This window comes from Hypanus sabinus, chromosome 2, assembly GCF_030144855.1.
Source record: "Hypanus sabinus isolate sHypSab1 chromosome 2, sHypSab1.hap1, whole genome shotgun sequence".
NCBI lineage: Eukaryota > Metazoa > Chordata > Chondrichthyes > Myliobatiformes > Dasyatidae > Hypanus > Hypanus sabinus.
Window position 1 is genome coordinate 30,238,826 of NC_082707.1, and position 12,672 is coordinate 30,251,497.

The 12,672-nt window shown below is 42.4% G+C and overlaps 1 protein-coding gene across 23 annotated transcripts in view; it reads left to right on the forward strand.

The window, feature by feature from the left end:
• The window catches only part of zbtb38 (zinc finger and BTB domain containing 38), an 89,800-nt gene that overhangs the window by 40,004 nt on the left and 37,124 nt on the right, over positions 1 to 12,672 (forward strand). The gene's annotated exons all lie outside the window — the stretch shown is intronic.

Here is a 12,672-nt window from a genome sequence, read left to right on the forward strand (position 1 = left end):
TCAGGACTCTGCCAAGGCTACTCAAGGAAATCAATGTTCTTCATTTGAAGCCACTCCATGGTTGCTCTGGCAGTGTGCTTTAGACTGTTGCCCTGTTGAAAGACAAACTTCCTCTCCAGTTTAAGCTTTCTGGTAGAGCCTCGCAGGTTTTTATCCAAGATCTCTCCGTAGATTTCACCTTCCCATCAATCCTGACCAGATTTCCAGTGCCTGCTGCTGAAAACCGTTCCCATAGCATGATGCTACCTCCACCATACTTTACAGTGGGGATGGTGTTACCTGGCTGATGTGCAGTATTAGATTTATGCCACATGTACCACTTAGTGTTGAGGTCAAAAAGTTTCATTTTAGTCTCAACTGACCACGACCTATTCCACATCTTTACAGTGTCTTCTAAGTGATACTTTGCAAAGTCTTATGGGCAAGGATATGTTTTTCTTTAGCTGGGGCTCCTTTCTTGCCACTCTTCCATAAATACTCTTTTTATACAAGGCCTTGGAGATTGTGGAGCCATGAACTTAATCTCCAGTTGCTGCCACTGACTTCTGCTGCTCACTCAGAGTGACTGTTGGTATCACAGTAGTCCTCTATGAAGTACCAGTCTTCTCTGGCAACTAAGTTAAGAGGGGGTGGCCTGACCTAAACAGTGTGGATGTGATTTCACCTTGAACTACACCGAGCTTCAAGCTTTGTTCAGTGCCCTTGAGATGGTCTTCTCCCCTTCCCCAGATTTGTGCTTCTCTATTATCATTGCTCTGACTTGCCTTGAATATTGTTTTGTCTTCATATTGGTTTGATCTATTGAAAATCTACCATACTGTTGGGGGAGTGGGGGAGAAGGAGAGGGGGAGAGTGAGGGAGAGATTCAATTTAATTTATGAATAAATTGGAAATCGATGATCCTCTAATTTTCTACATCAACAAATTGGGTGAGTTGGCAAGACCTGGCCAACAATACAGTAACAATACAGTGCAATACAGTATTGCACCTGAGGAAAGTTAACGTAATAATGACAAAGGTGATCAACGCCTTATCAGCCTCACAATTTTGGTTTTTAACTTTTAGTAAATTGTTAACAGGTTTTGGAATTTTCCTTTTGATTTTTTACATGATGCACAATGTTTTGTAGATTAGCTCAAATATCCTATTTCAATACATTCATCATCATTACGTACCGTGTCATATGACTTTGGTGATCATGATCTTTCTATGACCATGATGGGTCTTGGCAAACTTTTCTACAGAAGTGGTTTGTCATTGCCATCTTCTGGGCAGTGTTCTTTACAAGATGGGTGACCCCAGCTATTAACAATACTCTTCAGAGATTGTCTGCCTGGTGCCAGTGGTCGCATAACCAGAACTTGTGATAAGCACCAGCTGCTCATACGACTGTCTACCACCTGCACCCATGGCTTCACGTGACCGTGATCGGTGGGGGGGGGGGGTGCTATCCAATTATATAATATAAAATATATTATATTAAATTATATATACATGTATTATGTTGTAATCAATAGACTATTGCTAACTAATTATCTTGGAGACTAATTTTGCACATTATAATCCTTTTTTATGAGTTTAGTTATTCAAGAATATCCATCTTCATTACTTAACTTTAATGTTCAACAACAAGATGGTTCTAATCACCCAATCGTACAATAAGTTCAAAAAAGGAATAACCACATTATTAACAATTAAGGAGAAGAGTGTAACTCCTTCCCTCAGATTGGACCTTGTAGGAGTAATTACTAACATAATCATAACCAGTCTTTATAAGGTATTCACAGGTACGCTGAGCAGGGTTTGCCGGGTGCGTATGGCCACATCAAAGGTCTGTGATACCTCCAATCATAACTTTCCTATAGATTTATATCAGCAAGCTTTATTCCATTGATAAAGTTAATTCAATTATATATACTCTAATAAATGTCATGAAGATTCTAAACCAGACCATATCTTACTCAACTTTGGGGAAAAGGCATTGCTGATGAGGCCATTCTGTATTCAGCCTGAGAAAATGGGGCCATGCCAGCTTTTGAATGAGTGCAGTGTGTGAGGTGAGGAATATTTTGTCTCAACGTGGTCTAGACCAGGGGTTCCCAACCTCTTATGCCACAAGCCCCCTACCATTAGACAAGGGGTTGGTGGACCACAGGTTGGGAGCCCCTAGCAGTTTGACCAGCATTCCAATACATTCACAAGTCTGTAAAGTGTGTGCCTCAATGGAAACGGATGCATTTACCATTTCTGACGCAGAAAGCCCTTTCGCCAATCGCTTCTATGCCAATTGCTACTCACCTTTATCCCACCTTTCAGCCAGGTCCTTGGCTCTGACCTTCCTGGCTCTTCAAGGTGAGGAGGGTTTCTGCATTTACCACCTTTCAGGCAGCAAGTTCCAAATTCGTCCCACTCTTTGGGTTTATCACTCTTAATCAGAACCAGCAGGATTATTACTAACAGGTATTGTAAAGTTTGTTGTTTTGTGACAGTTTTACAGTGCAATACATAACATTTATCATAAATTGCAGTAAGAGTATATTTTAAAATTAAATAGTGCCAAAAAGAGAGCAACATAGTGAGATAGTGTTCATGGACCATTCAGAAATCTGACGGCGGAGAGGAAGAAGCTCTTCCTAACTGCTGAGTGTGAACCTTCAGGCTCGTGTATCTCCTCCCTGATAGTGGTAATCAGAAGAGGGTAAATCCCAGGTGGAAAGGATCCTTGATAATGCTGCCTTCTTGAGAGTTATAAGGAAAGAGTTTAAGAGTTCTTGGGTGGTGAAGGTCCTTAATGACGCATGCTGCCTTCTTGAGGCATTGTCTTTTGAAGATGGTCTTGATGGTGGGGAGGTTTTGTGCCCACAGTGGAACTGGCTGAGTCTCCAATGCTACTAGCTTTTTCCAGTCGTGGGCATCGGTGCCTCCACAATCGATGGTGATGCCACCAGTCAGAATACTCTCCATCGTGCATCTGTAGAAATTCACTGGCGTTTTTGGCAATGTGCCAAGACTCCTCGAAATCCTAATGAAACTTAATCCTATCTTCATATGAGTAGTCACTGTTGTATTGTACAAGTGATCTTTGTTTCCTGTTAAGGTAGACATTGGTTGCCTGTTCTTTGAAGAACTATTGAAGTGTTGCAATTATGAAGGGATTTGCGAGTTAGAACTAGAGATTGAAGTACTTTCACTGGGCTGAACTATTTAATCTTTGTTTTCTTTCCCCATATTTTCCTCAGAGATCTTAATAGAAAATAAACTTAATCTGCCCTAAGCTTTTTTAATTGGGTTGTGGGGAGGGTGGATGACCTTGTAGGTGGAAAATGCGACATGTTTACAAAAGCAGGTCTCTCCCTTTTTATCATTTTCTTTACCTTCAATGTAAGAAGCACAACGCTGTCCCTGTAATGTAACTGGCACCACCTAGTGGGGGAAAGTGTCAAAATACTAATATTGCTCAAAGTACTTGCTCAAATGTGTGAGTGGAATTGCCTACAATATTTAAAACTTCCTTTTGTACTATAAGGCAAATTATATCAGATATCCATAAAGTAAATTTTAATGAAGAGTTGCTGAATTATATGGTTGGCATGAAACCAGCCTGAATAAGGTTAATTGTCTGAGAATTTCGGTTGGAAATATTTTTCTGGAAGTTGGCCAAAGAAATTTCTAGTGGGACCACTTCATCACAGAATTGAAAGTGCATCAATGTGGTGACTGGGAAAGATAATTTCATATTATGCAAACCAAATGGAAGGTTTCAACAGTTAGTGCTCCCAAAGTTTCTAGGTGGGAATATTTTTTGTGTGTCAAAGCCACCATCTATTAATTACTTCCAACAAAATATGAAATGCTTCCCCTTGCTGAGTCATGGTCATAGAACACTACAGCACAGAACCAGGCCCTTTGGCCCATCTAGTTTGTGCTGAACTAGTAACCTGCCTTGTCTTATCAACCTGCAGCTAGACCATAACCCCTCCCATTGATGTACCTATTCAAACTTCTCCTAAATGTTGAAATAGATCCTGCATTCACCACTGCCACTGGCAGCTCATTCCATACTCTCAGCCTCTGAGTGAAGAAATTATTCCCCTCGTGTTCCCCTTCAGCATTTCACCTTTCACCCCTGACCTTTAGGTTTTGTGAATAAAACATATGAGAGTCATTTCATGTGCTTAACAAAGCCTTGGCCCTTTACTCCCACTATGAACAAAGCAAAAGCAGTCACCTTAAACTAATATCATTATGTCAGACAGTCTCTTAAAGTGAATGCAACAATGTTTGTGAATTATGTAGAACAGTTTCCATTATAAACAATGTGTGTCATCTGGCACCCAACTCATTAGCCCACACTGGCACCTTTCCCCCCCCCCCCCCCCACCACCACAGAATACACCAGAACCAGCAGGGGATGGAGCTCGTTTAAGTTGTCCAGCTCGGGTCCTATGTGCCTTGATTGGAGTAACAGCAGGTACCTCTGACTCATCCAGGGATGTGCTGACAAGCACTTGGACATGTTGTGATTCAAGGAGTACCATCCAGGTCTTGCCGGGCCAGTTTAAGGCGACCTACAGAAGTACATTGACGTTTACCCTTCCCTATCTACAATAAAAGTCTTTCGCCCTGTTCCAAAACACAGAGTGGGCCATCATAAGGAAACGCTGATGTGCATCATGGCGGACAAAAACAAACAAGGTAGAACATAGGTCAGTTAAAAATCAAGAGTGCTGTACGCCATGATGGGAGGTAGGAATAGGTGTAAAAACAAAATTGAGTTTACTAAGGAAGGCAGAACATAGCTGACCAGGCGGTTGTGGTGTCGAGAATCAAATCACCCGGGACCTATGTTGGCTGCCCATCCACCAACCTGGCCGTGAAGAACAGCAGCTCCTCTTTTAGAGCTGATCTGAGCCCCAGCAGGCCCGACGGGAGATGATCATACCAACGATCATCTGTCGGGGAGACCCTCAGAGCAGCTTTGAAGGAACGGTGAAGCCACTCCCACGGGCAACAGTCTCTGGGTGAGATGCAATTTAATGCCGAGGATCTGGGACCGCAGTCGGAAGGGACCGTATCAGACGGGATACTGAACCGAGCAACCTGGTGTCCACAGTCATTCTCGATGACAGAGGGATAACCTCTGCCAGCTGGTGGTGTTACAGTCCACCATGGTAAGCAGATGTGTGAAACTGTGGGAGGAACAGAAATGGGACCAACCAGATCCACATTGACGTAGTCAAACAATCGCTCAGGGACCTCGAAAGATGCTGATAAGGCCCGATTGTGACAGTTAATTTTTGCCCACTGACTCACAATACAAGCTGCACTCCAGTCTCGCACTTCCTTCCTAAAGCCGTGCCATGCAAGTATTACAGCAACCAGTTTCTGTGAAGCCTTCTCACCCAGATGCAAGAGGCTGTGAATGGGGTTTAAAACAGCATGTCTCTAGTTTGCAGGTACTGTGGGGCGAGGGTGACTGGTTGAGACATAGCACAGGAGCAAACTCCTGCGTTCACAACCTTGACATCAGACAACCACAGGCCTGTGACATCTGTCTCGTCAGCCTAGACTTCAGGGTGGGTCGCTTGAGTGCCTGCGTAACACAGGAAGTGTCACCCTGAAAGGCTGTCCATAATGAACAACAGATGATCCTGGCAGTTGGCACCCACAGTGTTCACAGGCCTCTGATGTCCGATGCACTGGCAATCATGGCAAAAACACGGGCCCGGTATTGTCGGCTCCAAGCCAGATGGCATGAGTTTGCTGGAGGCTCTGCTGTCTGGGCTTATTGAGACAGAGAAAGAAAGAAGAATGGTGCATTTCTGCCTGGCTGAGTGTAGACCATCGGCCATTTTAGCAAGTGGCCTACAGTCTTTCACTGGTGTATTAGCAAGCCCTATGAGAATTTGATCAGGCATTTTGTGCACAGAGTTCTCTTAAAAATACAAAAGGATGGTGATTGCCAGGAGAGAGAGCATGTGGTCCATTAGTTCTGAAGGTCTAGTGTCAGCCAGGCTGGGCAAAGGGAGCATCTGCCTGGCAGGCTCAAATCTAGTCTCAAAATCGGTAATAGGTGAGTATTAAGACTGACATATTTATCACATGCAGGTGGGTCTTCCAGTTGACTTGCCCCTCTGGTGACAGTGGAGCCTCTTGGCATTGCCACAATCTGGTAAAATTTGGTATCGTTCGTGGTGATTTCTCACAGCTTCTGCCTGTACAAACCACGTGGTAGTGGCTGCTCCCGAAACTCCGGCAGCTTCAAACCGTCTGCGTCGGTCAACGTGTCACTAAGTAACTACGGAATTGTCTGTGGGTCACCAGTGTAGGATGTCGTGAATAAAAACATGCAAGAGTTGTTCTATGTGCTTAACAAAAGCTGCAGCCCTCTACGTCCATTATGAACAAACCCAAATCAGTCGCCTTACACGACGTAGTTACGTCAGACACTCTCTCTTAAATTGAACGCAACAGTGACGGTGTTTGTGCATTATGTAGAACAGTTTCTATTATGAACCATATGTGTCATCTGTCGCTCATTATGTTATCGTACAAAACCATGATCTCCAGTTCTAGTCTCACCCAACCTCCGTGGAAAAAGCCTGCTTGTGTTTACCATAACTATACCCCTCATAATTTTTTATAGCTCTATCAAATCTCCTCTCATTCTTCAATGCTCGGAGAATAAAGTCCCAACCTATTCAACCTTTCCCTATAACTCAGGTTCTTGAAATGTATCAATTGCAAAGAGAATTGGAAGAAAAGCATTTGGGTACAAAAAAAAGGGTAAAATCACTTTGCTTAGACGTAAGGGATTGGCTCACTTGGTCTAAAGTAAGTGCCACTTCCTGTTGGAATGTACAGTGAAATGAGATCTCATCAGGACTTCATCACCTATCATTGCCCCTGATATGCATCTCTTGCTCTGTCTCACATCACTGAATATATTGAAAGGTCTTGAAACATTTTGAAAATTTTCTTCCAATATTACAATAGTTTTGGCAACACAGATGTGAAAATAGCTCTAAACCCTTGCTCCATTTTTTTAAATAAACATGCTTAAAAATGGTTTCAAATTTATACTATTAGCAATTGACTGGCAATGTTGGTGTATGAACATTGGAAATCTGAATAGAAGCCAGACAAAACTGATAATAATTTTGATCCAATACCTCAGCCAAGTGATCTGTCTCACAGCTGACTTTGATGCCTAGACAAAGCAATGGTTAATATTTAATGCAATTGTCAACATTCAGTGCTAAGACTGCTGCAGATATACATCTGACCGAAAGGTAGTTAACAATTTAGAACCACATCAGATAGGGTAGCATTTTAAATATTTGCCCATACTTATATTCTTTTGTTTTCCACTAGCAGTCTGGTCAAACCACTGTAAAGATCTTTGTTCCATGTATTCTCTGCTTAGATAATTTATATAACATTAAATAGCCTGAACTCTGAATTTTTCTCCTTGTGTGCGGATGGAGTGACCTTGAAATGTAGCACTAAGTGGTACAGATAGAGCATATTGTGACTGTTACTAACAGATGTGGAAGTGTCAACACAGAGGTTTTAAACAAGAGGACATTTACTCTTTAAAGATATGAACTGCCAACAGAAGTGTTTGATTGAAATATCAAACAATTGAAAAGCCTGCTATGCCTCTCTACCTGAAGGATTTTGGCAGCTGACGTTTTTTTAAATCCTAAAAGGAAATGTTTTCCTGGCACCAGATCAATTTAGCTTTGAGACAGACGGTTACAGAGTTGTACGGCATGGCAGAGGCCTTTCAGCCCAATTTGTTCACACAGACTCCATTGCCTAACTGAGCTAGTGCCAGTGCCTGCATTTGACCCATATTCCTCTAAACCAGGGCAGGGGTTCCTACCTATCAGTTAATGGTAGGGGTCCATGGCATTTTTTTAAAAAAGGATTGGGAGCCCCTGTTCTAAGCCTTTCCTATCATCTAGCTATCCAAATGTCCTTTAATGTTAAACATGCAATTCTGCAGATGCTGGAAATCAGAGAGACACTCACATACTCACACGCTCCTGATGAAGGGTCTTGGCCCAAAATGGTGACTATTTATTCCTCTCCGTAGGTGCTGCCTGACCTGCTGAGTTCCTTCAGCATTCTGTGCGTCTTTTAAATGTTATAATTGTACCTGCCTCCAGCACTTCCTCTGGCAGCTCGTTCCATATACTCACTGAACTTGGTGTGGAGCAATCTTTTCCTTCTTATTTGAACCTATCCCCTCCAGCTGTGGGGGAAAAACTTTATTTTATTGAGATATAGCTCTTCACAGACCCTTCTGGCCCTTTGAGCTACATCTCCCAATAACCCCCGATTTCACCCCAGTCTAATTGTGGGATAATTTACAATGACCAGTTAGCAAACCAACCTTTGGACTATGGGAGGAGAGTGGAGCACCTGGAGAAAACCCGTGGGGTTACGGAGAGAACGTACAGGCTATGCATCGTATCTATACCCCTCATGATTTTCTAAACCTCACTAAGATTATCCCTCAGTTTCCTATGCTCAAAGTCAAAACTAACCCATCCAGCCACTCCTTATAGCCCATCAACCTCTCTCCAGTTCAATGCCATCCTTCCTGTAGCAGGATGAGCAGAACCTTTGCATTGTTGTATGCCACCAGTGATTTATATTTCCCATCAGTCCGAAGTCATAGAACACTACAACACAGACGTAGGCCCTTTGGCCCATCTAGTCCATGCCAGCCAAGTTCCATTGACCTGCACCTCCATACCTCTCCCATTCATGTACGTGTCCCAATTTCCTCTAAAAGTTGAAACTGATTGCACATCCAGCCCTTCCTATTAATACCTTTTCTCCAGGTGGATGACCAGAACTGCACTCAATATTCCAAGTTAGACCTCACCAATATCTTATACAACTTCAACATCTCATCTACTGTATTCAATACTTTGATTTATGACACGGTAAGCAAGGGAATCACTCGTAAATGGGAGAAAAAAAATTCTCATCATTGTCACACTCTGCTGTGTATTAACTGAGACCTTAACACTGATGGTGCAAATCACAGGACATAATGACCTTACTGGGAGCGCTTGTGACCAAGGAGAAGCTGGCTGTGCTGTTATGTCCTAGTGTTGGTAACAGCCTCTGAACTGGTTGGAAGTTGGAAACCACAATCTCTGAAAGTTGTCAAAGTGAGGGTAAAATGCAATATTGTTGTTATTGGCCAACATGTGGGATAACAATTCATCTTCCTTTGCTGGGATCTTGTCCTTGTATAAAATAGCTGTTTCATTGCATAATCCCTTCCATCGATGTTGGACAACTTTTGGTCCAACTTTCTGAAGCTGAAATTAATATAAAGGGAAAGTGACTTGGCTTGGAAGCTGCATTTGTTTTATGAAAGTAAGATGTGTGAACTTCATAGTGTGCTTAAGCAGGAAGAGTAGGCTTTGAACTAGAGTGATAATCAGGTGGCAGAAAATACTGGAGGTTGTTCATCCTCTCTCAACAGAGTCTTTTAAACTCAAAATGCATCACATTTTTATATACTCAAGATCAAAAGTAACAATTGCTGATATAATGCAATTTCAATAGTTACAATGACAGCATTTACTTCCAATATTTTGGGGTTGGCAATGCCTGCTCTGAATAGCATATTTACAATGGGGGACACTTCTGAATTTTCAAACATCTTAGCTGGGACAAAGCAATTCACGCAGATGGTCTGAAAGCTTCTGGGGACTGACATCCCAGACACTCAAAATCAATGTTGTCCGGGCCAATGCTGAGTACACAAATATCTTAACTATTAATTGATCAACTAAACCTGTGATCACGTTCAATGGGGTAAAGGATAGGATCAGTCTGGTCTGCCAGCTTAAACTCAGTCACCATGGTGCAAAATTACTTAGCCTATTTTGCCTGGTTTGATGCAGGTGAGAACATTTCATGGTCACTTCACTTTGCAAACCATATCTCTTGGTATCCAATCCCCTGCTGTGTGCTCATAACCGGTGCTCTGTAAACAATGTTGTTTCAAAATTTGTATCTTTCTACGAATAAATTCTTTCGAGCTTCCAGCTGTGTACAGGTATCAATTATAACTGACGTTTTGATGACAAACTCTGCCATCTTCATCAGCGATGATACCTGGGCATGTCTAGTCCAGTGGTATTTATACCCTATAGTCCGTCCCTCCTGATTGGTTAGTCCTCATCCAATCAGGTTTCTGCTCTCCCACCTTGTTTACAATCGAATTCCAGTTCTTACTTATGCCCAGACCTTCGTTTTTGTTAAAATCCTTTTGCTCTAGTTTTATTTCAGTGGCTTCCTTCACCAGACTGTCCCAAAAGCCATTAGCATGACACAGCAGTTTTGTGCCGAAGTCAATCCTGTAGCCATTGCGAACACAGTGTTCTGCCACTGCTGATTTTTCCAGGTAACCCAACAGATACACCTCCTGTGCTCCTTGATGTGGGTTTCCACCGTGTGTCCTGTCTGCATGATATACGCTGCTCCACATTCACAGGGAATCCTGTAAACACCAGCTGAACTGAGCCCCAGGTCAGCTTTGACACACGTAAGCTGTGATGTGTGCTTCCTTGTGGGTTTGTGGATGGTATTAATGTGGTATTTCTTCAGGATCCTGGCAATCCTACCAGAAACCATGGAAATATAGGGAAGACAGACAATAGTGATGGGTTCCTCCCCGTTGTTAGGTTTCCTGGGTTTTTTCCTTCAGCCCTTTTAAGGGCCCAATTGATTTCCTTCATCTTGCAGCCATTCTGTAGGTACGTTGTGCGTAATTGTCTTATTTCTTTGGGAAGACTCTCCAGGTCCGAAATAGTTCTTGCATGGTGGAAAGTAGAAAGAATGTTTGGATGCGTGATTGTGGCTGTTATCGTTGGGGTATAATGCAGAGCAGCGTACATTGGTCTGACGGGATCCTCGGTGGAAACCCACATCAAGGGGCACAGGAAGTGTATCTGTTTGGGTTTCTCGGAGAAACTGGCGGTAACAGAACATTGCATTCGTAATGGCCATAGGATTGACTTTGGCACAAAACTGCTTGCCGCGCAAATGGCTTTTGAGACAGCCTGGTGAAGGAAGCCATTGAAATAAAACTAGAGGGAAGGGATTTTAACAAAGATGAAGGTCTCACTCTAAGTAAGAACTGGAGTTTGATTGTAAACAAGGTGGGAGAGTGTAAACCTGATTGGATAAGGACTAACCAATCAGGAGGGACAGACTGCAGGTATATAAATACCACCGGACTAGACGTGTCCAGGCATCATCCCTGATGAAGATGGTATTTTGTCATTGAAATTGATATCTGTATCTGGCTGGAAGCCCAAGAAAAGTTTATTTGTCACAGACGCCAAGAAAGCACGAGATCCTCTTTGTGCTTTTCTGTCTGCAGCAGAAGCTTGACAATTGAATATGTATAATTCTTGCTGAGCAACACTGAGAAGATTTCATAACTATAAACTGATCATTCTCTTGTTTATTTTTCCCTGTGATATTTTGTACAGAATCTCCTTTGAGGCCACCATGTGTTCTGAAAATACACTGCAAGCATGCTTGCCAATGATCAGATGCATTGAATTAACACTGGAATATTGCACACCCCAAGTTTAGTTGTGATGCCATTGAAAAGATCAGCATTGCTCCCTGACTTGTTTAGTATACTATTAAGATACTGAAAAGATTGGCATAATAATTAAAGAAATCAATATTGTGGAGGTGAAAGAGAAAGATGACGATATAACCATATAACAATTACAGCACGGAAACAGGCCACCTCGGCCCTTCTAGTCCGTGCCGAACGCTTATCTCACCTAGTCCCACCAACCTGCACTCAGCCCATAACCCTCCATTCCTTTCCTGTCCATATACCTATCCAATTTTACTTTAAATGACAATATCAAACCTGCCTCTACCACTTCTACTGGAAGCTCATTCCACACAGCCACCACTCTCTGAATAAAGAAGTTCCCCCTCGTGTTACCCCTAAACTTTTGCCCCCTAACTCTCAACTTATGTTCTCTTGTTTGAATCTCCCCTACTCTCAATGGAAAAAGCCTACCCACGTCAACTCTATCTATCCCCCTCTTAATTTTAAATACCTCTATCAAGTCCCCCCTCAACCTTCTACGCTCCAAAGAATAAAGACCTAACTTGTTCAGCCTTTCCCTGTAACTTAGGTGCTGAAACCCAGGTAACATTCTAGTAAATCTTCTCTGTACTCCCTCTATTTTGTTTACATCTTTCCTATAACTCAATGACCAGAACTGTACACAATACTCCAAATTTGGCCTTACCAATGCCTTGTACAATTTTAACATTACATCCCAACTCCTACACTTAATACTCTAATTTATAAAGGCCAGCATACCAAAAGCTTTCTTCACCACCCTATCCACATGAGATTCCACCTTCAGGGAACTATGCATCATTATTCCTAGATCACTCTGTTCTACTGCACTCTTCAATGCCCTACCATTTATGAAGAGCTTAAAACAACATAGTGTGTGAATAAAAGGCAATGCTCCTGATGAAATTGGGCAAGGGTACATGGTACTCTAATCTTCCTAGAATCTGAAATGCCTTCTTTAAAGGTGTTCTTGGAAAAGCTTGAAGATTACTTTCAGGTAACAGCAGAAAGCTTTATC